Consider the following 17,825-nt stretch of genomic DNA (forward strand, 5'->3'; position numbering starts at 1 on the left):
CCTTCATCCCTCGCGGGATAACCCTCCCTTCAACCCTTTGTAATAGCTCTGCTACCCTGTTCAAACTTGATGTAGTATCGATTCATCTTTTGTAATCTCTCTCTCTATCCCTCTAAGCTTTCAGACCCTTAACAAAACTACAAAGATAGGAACCTACAAGACGAGCAGCCTTACCTGATAAGGTTTAACCTTGCCCGACCTTCTTTGCTTTGTTTTTATCTTTTTTCATTCATTAAGCCTAACAATATGTTGTATATTTCCAGTTATATACAAGTTATTTCTAGCAATATGACTATTAAAAGGCTTTCTTAGTACTTGAATCCGATTTGAATATATCTTCAGTGTTCAAACCAGATCCAAGTCCTAAGCCCTCGGGCATGTAAATCTGATCAGTTAAAAGTCCTTGGCCTCAAGGCATAAAAAAGAACCTTATGTGGACTTAACCCATCCACAACAGTCCTTGATAAACGAGAAGTCCGAAGTTACTTGGGGCGCAAGTAATCGACCTACCCTCTAGTTTTATTTCTATTATATTATGATTACCATAGAACGCTTGAGTATGGAATGGATTCTGATGGAAAGCTTCAAGGCCTACACCTAAGGCCCCACAAAGGCATCCATTTGGATTTATTCCGTTCGGCGATCTAGAGAGTTCGAGTATAAGAATGAACTCTGATGGGAAGCCTCAAGGCCTACACCTAAGGCCCCATAAAGGCATCTATTTGGGTTCATTCTACTTCTTGGACTCGGGTAATCAGAAGTATAATAGTTAGAGAACTCCTGCAATCACGAGAACAGATATGTTGTGTTCGAGCACTGGTTTAGTTATTTATGGGAAGCCTCAAGGCCTACACCTAAGCCCCCACAAAGGCACATGTTATAACTAACACGGTTTCTCGGATATATACATATATACAACTAAAACTCGACATCCATTTCACATCTGCCATGCTGAAGATGGCAGTGGCACGCCTGAGCACCTAAAAGTTAACCTTGATTGTGAGCCTCAAGGCCTACACCTAAGGCCCCACAAAGGCACCTCTCAAAGTTAACTCTGTCCTTCTTTTTCAGCCTTGCCCGACGAGCCTTGCCCGAAGAGTCTTGCCCGACAAGACTTGCCCGACGAGACTTGCCCGACAAAACCAGACAGTGAAGCAGAAGCCCGATAGCAGCCCTTAACCGACGCCAACCTCCAGGGGAGCTGTGTGCTTGTCGGCCAGGAAACATCCCCGACGGAAATTCCTGACGCGAACAACTTCATTGCATTTTATCTGTTTCAAACATGACAAGGAAGTTGTTACTGACATTCCGAAAAAGTCATCCTGGTATCTTGTCTCTCAGTCTTGGATGAGATACTAATTCCAAAGTCTTTCTCGCCTACTGACCTATTCTCATTCCAGGTGAGTAAACATATCGGGTGCATGATTATGACGTAGGAGAAAGAAATAGAAACTAATGAAGAAGCATAAATATAGTGGGAAATGACTCACATTCTTTTTGGAGCAGAAAGAACGGAAAGAAAGAAAGAGCCCTAGGGTTTGTAGGGGGTCGGAGCCTTAAGGGGAGGATGTTTGATCAACATGGAGCAATGTGAGAGGCTGGCCTCTGGCGAGAAGATGATCAATGGCCCATTTGATTGCATGTTCACTTCCTTTGTCCTTGTCTATGGCCACCGCCACCGACTCCTCTCTCTTTTCTCCTTGCCCTCTAACAATCCTCAACATTACCTTTAGTTAATTTTTTTTCTCGCTTAATTTATTTCTATAAAAAATTAATTCATTCAAAGCTCTCCAATTAACAATTCACCAGCTGCTGACCTAGGATTAAGAAACTCAGAAATTAAGCAATTAAGCTTCTTATTAAATTTAGAGATTAGTTTCTAGTATACTTAATTCGTGCTGGCATCAGTTGGCATTGCCTTGGAAGAAAAACATACATGCTCAAACCAATTAACTACATCTGCTAACATCCTTAATACGAATTAGTATCTTCTATTTAAAGTTGATTTTCTTGAATTTGTATAACAAAGTCTCGTTGGTTAAATTTATTTTTACCGACTATCATGGTGACTTCTGATTAATAAACATATATCAACTGTCGTATAATGTGTTCAACTAACATGATGACCAGCAACTATAATCTCTTCTCATCCTTTAGGGACTGTTTTGAGTCGTTCTAACTATTGTCTTGTCTTGCCAAATTTTGTGACTTGCTTAACAAGAAAATCTATAAGTTGGTAAGTTAAAAAATAGCTACGTTGCCATTGCATTTGCATGGTTCTAGAGCTTTTTTTTTTTTTTTTTTTTTTTTTTTTTTTTCGGTAGCAAGTTCTAGAGTTCTTGATAGAATATATATATTAATTAATTTTGCTTCAGAGAAAATACTTTCTTTTGTAATTAGATGTGGTATTTTTTTGGGTTTTTATTTCAAATGGTCTTTGAAATTGACTCACATGATGCGCAAGCAGCTTATCGTCTTGAAGGCCAAGTCTAAGAAAGAAGGGAGCACAATCAACTATAGCACATATGAGATGTTGGCAGGCCAGAATGCACGTAATCTTCTATAGCACAAGCGCACGATCAACTATGTGCATATTACGGTGGATGGACGGTCCAGAATGCAACCTCCACTCCCACTTGGTTTCTTTGGCATTGTGATTTTCGCAAGCGTACCATTTGCTATAGCGGAGGATCTCAAATCAAAACCAACATCGTATGCTGCAAATCGTATACATGATGTTGTAGTGCGCATGAAAAGAACGATTACCTTAGGTCAGCTCTTGACTATCTTGACGATTACCTTGGGATAATTTGTTGGGAGAGGCTGCCGATATATGATGCAGATTTTGGTTGGGGTCGACCTATGTTCATGGGACCTGGTGGAATTGGATACGAGGGTTTGGCGTTTGTGTTACCAAGTCCAACAAGTGATGGGAGTTTATCAGTGGCCATTTCCCTGCAGTCTGACCATATGAAATCATTTGCCAAAGTTGTTGTATGACATCATGAGGAAATCAAATGCGTGAAAAGTTTGTTCATCAGCCTAAAAATAAAATATGTGTCTTTGTTGGTAATTAATGTACTCTTGTGACGAACTTCTTGTCTGAGTTGTCTTCATTTTCTCCTGAAATAAAAGATGAGCACATTAGAATTCCCCACTCTTTTTTTACAAATTTTTTTTATTAAACATTTGATTAAGACGCTTTATCTAATGTTCACCTAAGCATTTTTAAATTTATTTTATTACATGTCATTAGTTTATTTATTTTTAAATGAAAATACTATATGTCAATTCCGAACTTTATCCTTTTAGTTGATAAAGGGAATTTTTTTTATGGCTTGTCTGGATTTATATCTTTTTACAGGGATATTATTAAGGGAAATTGCAAAAATGACCCATTTTCTTAATCTTGGGACTAAAATAGGACAAACCGGGCATGCACAAGCCATGCAAACGCAATACACAATAATAGGACAAAAATTCAAACCCTCATTTCTCATTTTTCAGAGAGAAGAGAGAAAAAACCTATCTTGCCTCCACCAAATGTGTCGGCGACTTGCACAACGCCACATGTAAAACCCATCTTTTATTTTTCCCTGGTTTTGGTTCTTAGCATCTTTATCACTCTTCCTTTCTGCATCTCCCTTTTATGTTCGACTTCAATTCAGCAAATTGTTGTATTTGTAATGAAATTTGATGCTTTGAATTGTAACAATGGGGTTGAGTTTATGGTGATTTCTTGTTTGGTTGCACTCTTCAAGAAGTGACTTTGTTAGAGGGAAGCTGATTTTAGTTGATATGTGGAATTGAATTCTGGGTCATTAGAATTAGGGAAGAATTTTGGTATCTTTCGTTTAGGGTTGTGTGAATTGGAACTTGTTTATATAGGTTGTTATGATTTGGAACTTATTTAGGGTTATGTGAATTACATATTGGTTTGTTATGCTTTTATCAACTATAGCGTCCTCTCTCTTGTCGATTTGATAGTGTTTCTTTTTATTCTATGTAATGCACCAAAACTAGGTAAGCTAGCTAGTTTGTGTGATTTTCCAACTTGGTTTCGATATTTCAAATGAATTTAGGTAGACATGGCACCAAGTGAAATTGCCTTTGTCAGACTAGGAAACTATGTGCAAATGTGCTTATGGATTACTATTTTCTTGTTAGTGAGTTGACAGGTAATGTCTCATATGCAAGGGGTTTTCTTGATACGAGCTACTATGCTAGCTACAAGAGACTAGCTAAAGTTCTTCGATTTCTCCCGAAAACAATGTGAATTGTGAAATGATCATAATCACTTAGTTAAGTTCATCATGCACGTTCACTGTTGTGTGAGGTGCATTGACTCACCAGTTTGTAAATCCAATAACGTGCCTCAGTTGATAGTACGATTCTTCAGTATTATTTCTTTTGTTTGCGTTGTACAAATGGTAATTGTGTGTTTATGGATAAAGAAATGAGGAGATTTATATTTATGAATTGGTTTTTGGGAAGTGGGTGGTGTTTCAATTTGATTACTTACATTGCTTTACTTGATGCTTAGGTAAGACAAATTTCTATTGGTGACGCTTAAGCGCTATGAGGTCATTTAAGAGGGATGGTTATGCCCTTGGACTCAATGTTATTATTGATAGACTTTGTAAGCCTTTTGAGCTTGAGGAGGCACATTTATTATTGTACAAGATGGATATGTTATTTTAGAATTAAAAGACAACTTTTGAGAATTTTATGGAAACATCGTTGACAATGTGAATGTTGTAGCCTCTGTTGAAGGCTCTTGTAAAAGCCAAACTGAAGAAACTTTGAAAAGTTTGTATTCAAATGAATGTTTTCGTTTATTTTCTTGTATCTTTTGTAAATTCGCTACTCGATTCTTTTATGGGGTGTTCTTATCCATTTTAGTTTGTTTTGTATCTTTTGTAGCCCCCATAATTGATTTACCAATGAGGAATGGTGGCAGGATTACTGAGATTTCAAAGTGTTATTTTCTATACATTTCAAATGTGCATATTGTGCGCATAATGTGAGCATGGTGTGTACATGCTATGTGCATAGCTTGATCGTGTTCTACGCATTAAAGGAGCTCAAATTTGGGTTCTGCTCATTTATTTTAATCTAATTTTGAACTAATGTGATTAACAAGAACATAGAATCATGTAGGATTTGAAACTATGACATCAAGTTTTGGAGAAAGGAAACATTGTTAATGTTACCAAAAAGTTGTCCTTTTTCTATTCACTAACAAAAAGTACATCAAAACTAAATTTGAAGAAAAGTAAAGGAAAACAAGAAAATTTAGTCCCTATTATATCCGTTTAACATATCACAAAAAATGTTCATTTCCTGTTGCCAGTTGCACAAATTGTAGGTACTGAATTTGTCATAGTGCCATTAATCCCAATGGGATCAGAGTGTGAATGGCCCTAGTGCACTTCCATAGTCGGTGCATGCTTTGACGACATCATTGTCCTAGTGCAGTTTTATTATTCTTTCTCTAACTTATCTGTTCACGCAAATTAACGATAAAGATCGTTGAGCTCTTTCCTAGACTGCATTTTGATCACCAATTTCTGATGGTTCTGAGAATGCAAAAGCTCGAGGCCCTTCTCTTTTTCATCCCCATGTGGCAAATCATGAGTACATCGTAGACATACGTTGATGCTTAATGACCATTGGAGATCGCCATCTTGAAATGCTCAATTCCGAGTACGAAATTATTGTCTTCAAAGTAGCATTCCATGGTGTAGGTGTAAAGGCCTCAGAATTGTTCTACTCCTTGCACCGTTTGAAGAACTTGGACACTTGTTCATCTGTGGTCCATGAAGTCAGCGGGTTTACCCTTTCAAAAGTCCAAATGTTGATTTCTTCGAAGATACGATCGTGTTGGCCCAGTTGGTTGAACTTCTTGCATACCAATTTGGCTGAATATAGGTCATGAAAAGACCGAGAAGAAACCTTCATTAGTATTTCCAAAAGAAGGTTATCTGGAAGAGCTTCTATGAAACTTGGGGTGGTTTTGCCTTGATGAATCGCTCTGGCTTTCTTTATACTTCTTCCTTTCTGCATACTTCTCCCTCTCTTCATCATTTTACAACTCGATGGGGTGGTTTGTGCTTTAAGAAGCATGAACACATACACCACCTCTCATGCAACCCAAAAGTCATCGTTGCACAATAACCAAATCAACTAATTAAAACTTACCCAAGCATGCATGGAACTATCATAAATTATAATTAGCACAACCCTAGAGAAAACAACCTAACCACCAAACCTATCACACCCATCCTTGACTATTATTTCTAACAAGTGTATACTATGTACAAGTCTTGTGCATGACCTAAGCGTGTCCCAAAAGTCCCTTTTCAAATTACTGTATGCACATACATGCACACAATATGCACATTGTGCACGTTATATGCACATTATATATACATTAAATGCACACTATATGCGCATTTTATGTACACCATGCACATGGCATGCTCATAATATGTACATTTTGTCCAGAAATTTGTAATCAACTAATTATCGGGAAATTAGGACTTCAAATTGGAGTCAGTACATATATGTGAAATTAGGGCCTTCAAATTAAGGCTTTCAGATTGCCAGTCCTGTCACATAAAAGAGTGCATGTACATCAATGTACATGCATAACTACTAAACTCATCATGGCCACCAAACCCTACCATTGGGTTTACCCAAATTGGACATGCACATTATATGAACATCATTTTGTCATAGTAATATAGTTTTAAGTTGACTTTAATTTTTTCTTCAAATTCAATGCAGTACTTTATTTTTATATTTCTTAAAGCTCATAAAGAAGTTTTGTTCTTATGATATAATCGACTTAATACTAATTTTTCATATACACTTTAAAATTCCATCTTTTATGTTTGAGTAAAATACACCATCCCGATGTGTCTTAGAAATCCCCTAAGCAGCTCCCTTGACACACCCCAACCCAGAAGGTCCACTAGGACTCCAAATCGAGCTGTGCTGGCTGACACCTGGAAGATGACGAAGCCATAAAGCATAATGATGTGGAAAATGTGAATAAATTTAAATCTAAAAGTACCTAAAGACAAAAGTGCGCTGTGAACAGGGATGAACCCATTTCACCTGCGACGTCAGAGCATAAGTAAAGTACAGTAGTGTAGATAAGGATCATACCCTTGAAGGTAACGACCTTTACTGAGATTTGCCAAGAATCCTCCTCGATACGAACTTTTAGTAGCTAAAACCTGGAGGGGCGCAACAATAAGGATGAGTGAGCCTGAAAATAAAGTTTTTAATATAAACCTTTTGAAAACATTATAACCCCTCACTGTAAAACTCGTATAATTTCCCAAAAAATAATAATACATATGTATATAGAAATCATGCTCGAGCGTAGTGAAAACCTAGTATATGCCATGTCAAGTATCTCAGCAATGAAATAATAAGTCAGGTGAAATAAATCAATGTAAAATGATATGCTAGCCGGAGTCACCTAACGTGACCTGTATGGTTGAACCTATAGCTCATTAACCAATTCATGCACATGATTCGGAACCACCTATTGTGGTTTGTACGACAAGGCTGGGTGTAAATAAGTATGCTCAAGTGCTACGATCACGTGAAGGCTGTACGATAAATCGCGGGTCACTTACGAGTCGGAACCACCTAATGTGGTCTGTATGACAGGGCTGTGCACCAAACTTGGATCCAAGGTGAGCGTGCGGTGCAGGAGGTGAACATCAAGTGAAGGATTGTGCCCTGGCCACGGGCAGGAGCACTAACACCGGGGTGCAGGATAATGAGCTTTACATGCCTGTACGTATAACCATAACCAATGCAACCACTAACATCATACAATACTCACTTGAAACTTACCTGGCCTCCACAGCATCATACAATAGTATGAATATACATACCAATGCATATAATAAAATGAAATGCAAGCATGACATGGCATTTAAAAGAATGCGCTCGTTTAAAACAGTTTCTCGGAAAATGTAAAACATATATATGTATGTATATATATAGAAAACCAAAAGCCCACTCACCTGGAGTCCGCCCTACAACTCTCTAACACAAACATCAAGGCATCACGAACGATCGGCGCCTAGAACAATTATCAAATCATGTCTTAGAATTCTTATCGATAGAACATATAACTTACATATTCTATTCAGGAAGATCCATATGTTGGATTCCAGATCCGTAAGTTCTAATATCCTCAAATATTACGTATTATAACGTACCAAAGTTTGGTGATGATCCAACGGTCGGAACGTCGATTAATATAATTGTCAAGTAATGCACCTTAATCAAACTAGATTCACAATACTCAAATCACATCATATGGATATCAAATACGAGATCAGGATATCAATTTAGTTTAAAATAGCATCGGCGGCTCACTGGCCACGCGCCACCCCGACTCGTCGAAAAATTCAACTATTTCTAAAAATTACCAAATTTTACAAAAATGAAGATCTCAATGAGTGGAGCAACTTTCATACCTATAACTAAGGCCAATTTGGTCAGAAAAGGCCCCAATTTAACTCAAACCCACCGGAAACCCTAGAAATAGTGAGCTTCAATTCTCCTTCATCAATGTTCCATTGCCCCTAAAACTGATTGGCTTTGTTCCAGTCCTTAAGGGATGTTTAATGGTGCTGGTAATGGTGAGGAATCGTTTGAAAAATGGTGGTTCAAGGCCGAGAACCACCCGGACCCGTTGGTGGGTTTTCTCACAACATCTAGCTAGAAATTGTCTGGTTTTGATGAGAATTAGGTGATGGGGATGTTTTGGTAAGGTTTGGTGATGATGGGAAATTGAAGAAAACAAGAAATTCAACGGAAACCCATCGGAAATGGCCACTCGGGTCGCTGGGTGTAACCGGGTCAAGGGTGATCCGGTGTCTCCTCACTCTCTCCTTTCCCCTCTTTTCTTCTCTCTCCCATTGGTCACTCCCATTTTCCCTCTCTTTCTCATTGGTTTGGTTTCTCCCTCATTTCTCTCCTTTATACTCCATCTCTACTGACCATCTCTAATTTATTTTAATATGGGCCACACACGTGGCTTTCCAGATTTTGCTCCAAAAATCTGGAGCTTTCTTAAACTTAATTAATTTACTAAAATGCCCTAAACTTTAAATGTTAATATCTCCTTTGTTATAACTCCAAATCACGATCCGTTTGCTCCCATGCGTTCGTAGTCACGAGTACTACGAGGATACGCCAAGAAAATGAACCTTACGTGACACAACACTGCAATCAACATAAGTCAACACTTTGTCTCGAAGGGCATTTTCATAAATTCAATTTTTAAAATTATAACACTCACAATAATTGGGGACGGGTCGTTACATCCATGGCCAAGGATTGTTTTTACATATCATGTGCATATAGTGTTCATATCATGTGCATATATTGTGCATAACATGTGCAAATAGTATGCATACTATGTGGATAAAAGTGTGCATATAATGTAAATATAATTCATGTATTTGTGTTCGAATATGATTATGATAACATGACTTTCACAATATGTGTAATCATGTGTGAAGGTACACCGTGACTTTGGTGTACTAACATACATATTATTGTTGTGAAATAGATTAATTAATTAATAAAGAAAAAAAATAAAACTTTTTAATTAATTGTAAAGGATATGATTGCTGGGTATTTGAACGGCAAAAGGTGTAACTTCACCAAAAGAAGGTTTCTGTCAGAACAATTTTTTCCAACGTGAAATTGTTGCAAACCATCATATCTATTCCCCTTATTGTCCAAAAGATACAAACCATCTATTTAAGTTGTCTTCTTAAGAGTTTGTGTTTTATTTGAAAACCACTACTTCTTGAAACCAAAACCACCTCTACGCTTATACAAAATCAAAACCACAACTTCTTCAAACCAAAACCAAAAACACAAGTTCTTGTCCAAAAGATGAATAAAGCCAAAACCACCTTAACGCCCATACAATCTCTTCCCGACAAACTTCTTTTCCAAAAACTGACTAAGGTTGCTTCCCAATCTTTTAAAGACCTGTTTTCAGCAAAGATGGTGTGCAAAAAGTTCAACTAAATGGGTCAAGACAATCATATATTCAAACACATCAACATTAGGGAATTTGAAGGCTTCAACCCCTTTACTTCATAGACCAATAAGGAAGATTTCTCCAAGTTCTTGAAATGGTGCAGGCAGTGTGGCAATTTTGACGCCTTGTACATGCTAGGGATGACATACTTCTTCCAAAACAATAAGAAAGAAGCCGAAATTGAGCCTATGAAGATGGTGATCTCAAAGGTTCATGAAGTAGCAACGTACGTCTACAATGTCATCTTGGTATGCTACAGGGGGATTCGAAGCATGAAGGCCTCAAGCTTCTGTATTCTCTCAGGACGGTTGAGTGTAATGGAATGACAAGAAATGGATCTAGTCTTTGTCGGGTCTTCGGGTGGACAGGGAAGTGATATGTGAAATTCTACAACTTCATGATCACAATGTTGCCATGCAAGCATGTAGCAACTATGGAAGTCCACAGGGTCATTTCACAGTCAGTCACATTGGGGTTTCTTTGACCATGAAAAATTCAGCAACTGTAATTCCTGCAGATGGCATCAGGAAGTTAATATTTTTTGTGATAAAATGTGTGGTAAAGATAGGTAGATTTTATTTTGGTTTCATTTTGTTGTAATAGTTGTGTTTAAATTGCAACACAACGTTTTTGTTTCCTTTGCTTTTCTAATGTATTTATTTACTTCCTAATTATATGACCTCTTTATTTTTTCATTTGTTGCAAAAAATCATCAAGGATCCTAAAAAAAGTAGCCATAATTACAAAAAACCATCAATTTATGATAGTAATGGACGACATCCAATGTGTCATCATTACCATGAAAGTGTGGAAATCAAATCACACCTCTTGTTAAGACCCTATATCTACCTTGTCTTATCACTAGTCTTATGGAATCATTTTGGCATCAAGTGTTTAAGAGAGTCCCTAGGTGGAAATTGTGGAGAAATTGTACATATCATGTGCATGCCATGAATGACGTGCATATAACGTGCATGGACATAATTAGATCTATGGATCCATTAGATCTTCCTCTAAATTGTATAGAACCAAAAAGGAATTGAAAGTTATATGGTAAAACATAAGGCTGGGTTTAGGAAAAAAAAAATGTAAAAACCATCAAGTTTCAAACCTATGCCTTGTTGAAACTATCAAACTATACTCACCAACTAAAATGAAATTTAATATTGTTTAAACTTGCACAGAATTGATATATAGTACAAAAATTGTAGGACAAGCCTAGACCAACCCTCCCATCCATGTGGCTCCACCACTAATCAATTTCCCTAACCTACATTATTATATTATATGTTGAAAATGAAGTGGCCGGAGTTGATAGCTATATGTTGAAAATGAAGTAGGGGTGTAGATTTGACAACACACAAACCTATATGTTGGAAATGAAGTAGCAAGAGGGACAAAAAAGGAATGCTGGGATTCCTACAACTACTGTAGGTCACATGCAACAAATCCTCACCACACAAACACTTTCAACATAATCCCTCTTTTACCCAATGGGTTTTCTTCCACATCAATAATATATTTGTATAAATAGGCTTCTCACACTTATTTTCCATAACCTTTATCCCCATACCAAAAAGGCCATTCCAATTCTCAAATAACCAAAACAATTCACAACACCAAGATGTCCAAGTTTAGACATGAAACTGAGGGTTTTAATGCTAAGTTCCACGAGTGGTACAACATGGAACCTCTTCCACTTCCAAGGTCACCCAAGGCCCTACGTCATCGTTTAGCTCTGTCGCCTCGGAGATCCCGCTAAGGAAATATAGATTAGGCTCGTGGGAGACTCGATTATGAGATAGGCGTTGACGAGTATTGGAACCACAAGCTAATGAAGGTAGAAAAGACCTTGTGACCTCAACGGTAAAGCCAATGAAGCACTTTACTGTGCAAGCAAGCATAAAGCGAAGGCTGGCACATCTCAAGAAATTATCCCAACCATAAATATTGAATTATGGCATAAGTGTTGCAGTAATATTAAGTCATGTGTGTGTTCCCGGGAGGGAAAGACCGAAATAGGGGAGGAATGCAACAAGGGGTTTGAAGATTTTCATTTGGTATCAAATCATTTAATAAAATTTGGTATTGGTGATCATTCGGTGAGGGTTATGCTTAATAGCTATGGTAGACTTAATTTGAAGGCTTAGATATTAAGCACTGTAATGTAGTTGTGCAATGTATTTGCTAACTATTATATGATAATAAACATTAGGATTATGTATCCTTGTTATCTTCAGAGCCTACCATGTCCTAAACTACGTTAATGCAAGGAGTATCAAATATGTAATTACGCAGTATATACACTATATGCGCATGGGATGCACATCATATGTACACTTTAAGCACATGGTATGTATATAACTGGAGATCAAGCAATGAGTTGCTTTTTGCATTTATAAGAAACTTTAATGGCAACCTATTGGTATAGTGGGTACAATTAAAATATAACTATTCCGTATATAAGGATACAGTGACAGTTTGCAAAGTCTTGTTAAGTATATCAGCCACCGCTTAACCGTACGCTTGGAAAACATAATACTAGTTATCGTTATTTCATGGACATGCACGACCCTTAACGTCCTCTAAGTTTTTTCTTAATTTTGTTTTTTGTTGAGGCCAACTAGGTTGTAGTCATACTCGCTAAATTCTAGGGCACAAAATACGTACATCATAACTAATGAACATTCTCGCTTATCATATTAAGTTGTAGCTAGGCACACCATGCACACCATATGCACACCACATGCACATTACAGAAAAAAATTCACAAATTTCTGCAATCCAACACTTAAAGTTTTGTAGCATGTCAAAAATTAAAGTTTATTCCACAACTCATAGGCCCCAAAATGAAACAAACCCTAATTTAACTTCTAAGTATTATTTCACCTTAAAAACAACCCATTTATTCCATAAATAATTGATGTAGAAACTTGGAACTAAACACCCTACCTTACTATGCTTGCTGAAGCTTCAGTCGTAGGGAAAATGGAATTTTCTAGCCAAAACACAAAATATCGTACAAACCTCCTATTTTAAGGATAGAACAATTTGTTGTGTTTGGTTATGGAACAATAACACACATAGCTCACAGATCTGAGCTCAAACCCGAAAACTCTGGCCTCATTCTTCTCACCTCTCTCTTGACATCCCTATAGAGCCTAAAACGATCCCAAAAATTCTAGCGGTGACACTTGTACTTTTCTCAAGAAAGACAAGATTGCCCTCATTAAATGGGCAGGCTCATCAGATACTCCACGCGCAGCTCACACCCCTGAAGGTCCGAGCAGCTAAATATGATTGGCCACAGCTCACCTGCCCTTGGCAAGGAAAAGTCAAGGCATTAAAGATAAGGATTAATTACCCAAATCCTACCTTTAATACATTCCCAATTGAAGATTGACTTCATTCAAGTAAGTAATCCTTATTTAAATCAATTAGGGATAATTACTCCATTATCTCAAGATATTATTTCCTATTTAATATCTTGAGAATATTTCTCCATAAAACCTTGGCCAATAGGATGTTGCCATGCGTAGGGTAAAACCCTAACACCATGCTCAGCCCTCTCTCCTATATATACCCCTAATTCTACCAATTTTTGGTAAGCATTTACAACCCAAAAAAGCCCTAAACACTTACTCTTCTCAGAGAAACTAACTTAGGCATCGAAGATCAATTGGCCTAACCAACCATTCCCCACCTCATGGGCGCGAGGCTTAGGTCCTTGATCAAAGGTGTTGATTATTTTGTAGGTGCATTTCCATCAAAGCTAGAGACGGTGGAAATTTGCATCAACAATCCCTATGTTCGAAATCAGAGCTATGGGGTCAACCCAAAACCCAGCTTACTTTTCTAACCTCTCTCTGCATTTCCCTCTCTTCGAAATCAAGGCTCACACATTTCAGCTCAACCAAAAAACCTAGAGCTCACTGCTCTCTCTCTCTCTCTCTCGACATCCCTCTCGTCCAACGCAGAAAAATGACGTCATCACCTGTGAATTTTTACTATTTATTTGTGGGTATTTTCGTCATTTCAGTTTTGTGTATGGTGTACATGGCTAGTTTGTCTTACTTCAATCCTAATATTAAGAAAATGGGTCATTTTTGGCAATTTTCTATTATTAATGGCTATTAACTAAAGAATCATTATTATCTCTAAATTTTGAATTTTTAAAATATTTTTTGGTGTGTTTGGGTTTATACCCCTTTGTTGGCACGTTAACATAAAAAAAAGTACCATTGAAATATAAAAGTTGTTGACATAAAGGATGAGTTTGAAGTGTTTGGACTAAGATTGGTGCTTTTCGGTATGAGATATATGAATGTGAATTTTGAATTGAACCAAATTAAAATGTACCTATGTCAATTTGAAACGTACTAATAATAACTTGAAACGTATCGATGTTAAATTGAAATGTATACATTCCAACTCGAAATGTACAATAACAACTTCAAAGTATCGATGCTAAATTGAAAAATATCCATTCCAACTTGAAACGTAGCAACATATTTGCTTGAAACGTATACCAATCCTAAATTGAAACGCACCCAATATCAACCATCTTAAAAGGAAATGTACCACTAAATTCTATTTCCCAAATGTACATGGTACGTGAAAAAGATAGAAAGATGAGTAAAAAGTTTGATAAAACAAAAAGCATACCCCTTGATATGGATACGAAGATCAAGAGGTGTGCATAAAATGAAATATGAAGGTAATGAATATGACTGACAAGGGAGAACGGGAGGGTTGATTAAGAAGATAGCACGATAGTTACTTGTATGGTGTGGAGTTAGGAAGAAAATGTATGTTATAAGCGTATGAAGGGTCGATCTTCGTCTCTACTCTCATCTCTCAAACCCTATCAAAGCGAAGAAGAATAGTAAAATGACAAGGGTGAAGGATCCGACATACAATTTAGATGGCCCGTCCATGGTGGTTGTCGTCTGGATCAAGACTTGATTAGGCAAACAGAGGGCTTAGTAATTATCGACAGGGTGGTATTAGGTGATCATCGAAAGAATTTATATCTCACTTTAGATTGTGTGTATGTAGTTAACTCTCAAGGATTGGATCTTGTGAACTAGACGCTGCACAAAAAAGTACGCCGAAATTTCCGTACAATTGAGATTTTCATTAATGTAGAGAAAATAGCAGTACAACCATGGAGAAACACTACAAAAAAGTGGTCTAAGAACACAATTGATTTATGCCCTTTTCACTTTCATTGAGCACATATATATATATATATATATATATATATATATATATATATATATATATATATATATATTTGTCGTTTTTAATGTCAATGAGCACAAAAATATCTCAAATGTGCTTTCTTAAACAAAAAGGCACATTAGTTTGTGTCTTCAGTAAAGTATATTGTGCCTATTGAAATTTGAGCACCAAATATTGTGCCCCTATTTATAGATATTAGTAGACATAATTTTTTATTAATTTATAAAAACACAAAAAACATTTTTGTGCTCTTGGATTTAATATATTTAAATCAAATGATTTTATAGACACAATGTTCGAGTCTTCCTTCACGAGTCTGGACACAAAATCATATTTTAATATTAGTTTTTATTGATCAAGGCCCATTGCACCCCACACCAGACAATGGTGAGCAGTAACATTAAATGAGTTTTTCAAATACCCCAGTCCTGCCTTCCTTTCCTTTTTCTTATTACCTACTTTTAAAAAAAATAGACTCAAATATATCATTGGTGTCGTCAAAAGACTCAATTATATATTCTTTATTATTATTTCAAAGACTTATGACCCACTCATTCCTTACTCTCTCTCCCCCCCTAACCCCACTTTCTCTCTCTCCCCTTCCACTCTCTCGCTTTGTTCCCTTTGACTTAACACAACCACACCAAAAGATGGTATAGGAATCCAGTAATCCCAAATATATATATATATATATATATATATATATATATATTATAATTTTAAATTAAAATGGAGAACTTATGTGGATCGTTGGATTGGTTGAGATTAAATCTCGACCGTTCATGTATAATTAACCCTAAAATAATCTCTATCTTGACCTCACTTCACTCTCAGTCTCGCGTCTCCCCCGCTGAAACGAAATTGAGCTCTCCTCCTTCCTTAGTCCTCCCACATCAATGACATCACCCAAATTTGTCACCTGAATCACGAATCCACCCACACCAGTCCTTAGTCCTCACTCATGGATCAGTCCCCTGAATCGTGACTTCACCTACTGGCCACACCACCTCACCTGAATCGCATGAATCGAGCTCTCGATCTCAGTCCTCACTCTTCTTCACTGCACAAGGTAAGAAATTTATGCATTAAACTCAACCAAAGTTCATGGAAATTGTTAGATTTCACATTCAATTAGTGATTTTGAATATAAGTTTTTGAATTAGGGTTTTGAAATTAGGGATTTTGAATATTTTTTTTTTTTTACATTTTCTTTTTTTATACTTGTCCCTGCATGCAATTTTGGATATGAATATGATGGGTGTTTTGTTACTTAATACAGGCCACCACCTTGGTTTCTCGGTGATTGGTTGGTCGACTTTATGTTCAAGGTTACTAGTTTGTAGCTTATACTAATGTGACCCCGAAAATCATATCAAATCTTCTTATATATGCATTAAGAAAATTGAATTGAAATATTCTATTCATTTTAACCATGCAAATATGTACTCTAAGTCTTTGGCTATGAGTCTATCTTTCCCATATCACTTTGTACATTGTTTTTCTTTTTGTTTGGGATACAAATGTGAGTACCGCATAGCATAAGCTTCAAGGTTACATACCAATTTCATGGCTCCACTAATCTATTTTATCTGGCTTGATCTCTCGTTATGACTTTATATTATTTGTAAACATCAATTTAAGTTTGTACTCAGCTCTGATTAGCATACTGTAACGACAAAGAAGGATAATATGTTTTCAAGATCTTAGAGAATAATTTGTTTACTGGAACTATTCCCCCTGGGAAATTGGTTAACTTGAATAATCTTTAAGCACATTCTTTTTTCTTTCACCATCAGTTTGTTTTTACTTACTTTTAATTTTTATATAACTTGAATAATTTGTAAGCACATTAGTTTTTCTTTCAGCCTCTGTTTGCTTTTACTTAATTTTTAATTTTCATATAACTTGTGTTTGTACCATACTTGATCAATCCCGAAACTACTGAGCACCGGTTAACGTTATACCGTCAAGGACCCAGAAGAGTTTCCCTCCAACCAGGAGGCCAATCATAGCACGACACGTGTCGACATCAGAAGCCAATCATAGCGCGACACATGTCAACATTAGAAGCCAATCACAACACGACACGTGTCAATGTCAGAATGAAACTAGAAACTCTCTTCTATAAATAGAGATCATTCTTTCACAATATTTCCTAATGTCATTTATACTAAATCATTCACTGGTACTCACAAAAGGAGAGCTTGAACCTATGTACTTGTTTAAACCCTTCACAATTAATGAGAACTCCTCTACTTCGTGGACGTAGCCAATCTGGGTGAACCATGTACATCTTGTGTTTGCTTCCCTGTCTCTATCCATTTACATACTTATCTACACTAGTGACCGGAGCAATCTAGCGAAGGTCACAAACTGAACACTTTATGTTGTACCAAAGTCCTCACTGATTTTGTGCTTCAACATTTGGCACCGTCTGTGGGAACGACACTTATTCCCACTCTCTTTAGCTTTGCCAAGCTGGTTTCCACCA

General features: G+C 36.8%; 1 pseudogene; it reads left to right on the top strand.

Moving 5' to 3' along the window:
* The first annotated feature begins 2,452 nt into the window (after positions 1-2,452).
* LOC126633912 (shikimate O-hydroxycinnamoyltransferase-like) lies at positions 2,453-3,000 on the top strand (annotated as a pseudogene).
* Positions 3,001-17,825: the final 14,825 nt, after the last annotated feature.

This window comes from Malus sylvestris, chromosome 9 (genome assembly GCF_916048215.2).
Source record: "Malus sylvestris chromosome 9, drMalSylv7.2, whole genome shotgun sequence".
In the NCBI taxonomy this organism is placed as follows: Eukaryota; Viridiplantae; Streptophyta; class Magnoliopsida; order Rosales; family Rosaceae; genus Malus; species Malus sylvestris.